The sequence below is a fragment of the Primulina huaijiensis genome, chromosome 18, assembly GCF_012295235.1.
Source record: "Primulina huaijiensis isolate GDHJ02 chromosome 18, ASM1229523v2, whole genome shotgun sequence".
NCBI classification, from domain to species: domain Eukaryota; kingdom Viridiplantae; phylum Streptophyta; class Magnoliopsida; order Lamiales; family Gesneriaceae; genus Primulina; species Primulina huaijiensis.
The window spans coordinates 13381532-13382339 of NC_133323.1; positions in this window are offsets into that span (position 1 = coordinate 13381532).

The window sequence follows — 808 nt, forward strand, 5'->3', positions numbered from 1 at the left end:
CACTAGATCCACAAAATACACAAATATTTTTGATTTTACTTACCGTGGACGTCGACATGTTGAGAAATATGTTTTCTGCAATTGTTAAATCACAGCATATGAATTTATAAGCGTAACATGCCAAAAGTCAATATTTGAACAGGAAATTATTATTATTAAAAGAAAATAAAAATGACATAAATTAAGACACATATATGCAACGTAGTTGTGATTGTGGCTCACATCTTCCTCTGATTTTACGTTCAGTAACGGCTTCAACGTCTTCTTTGAGTCGAGGATATGCTTCCCATCCAATTTTCTTATAAATTGGCAAACAAGGTCTTTTAACGTCAGATTCCCGAGACGAAATTGTATATATATATTTACTTATCTAAACAGATATGCGTTACTACAGTAGGATCTTCATAAGACTTATTCCACCGTCCATATTGATATTCCTCATGTTGAAATTGCCACCATAGTTTAAGAAGTTCATTTTGCACGTACCCCCTAGAATGCGTATCAAGAACCTCTAGAAAATTATCCAAAGGCTCTTTACTCAGACCATTCTTAATGAATAAAATTTTATCTTTTCTATTCATTGATGTCATTCCAACATTTTTGCAATTCCCTTTACAAGGCCACCTTGCACATTTATAACATCCACCTATACGTTTAGCTCTTCGTTTCTTGGCATATGTGCTTTTACCAAATCCTAGCATATGTCTTATTATTATTTCACTTGCTTCCCCAACCAATCGGACTTTTGCTTCAGTTATCAACCGGATATCATTCGGTATGCCATATGACATCATCAACCTTAGTCGCT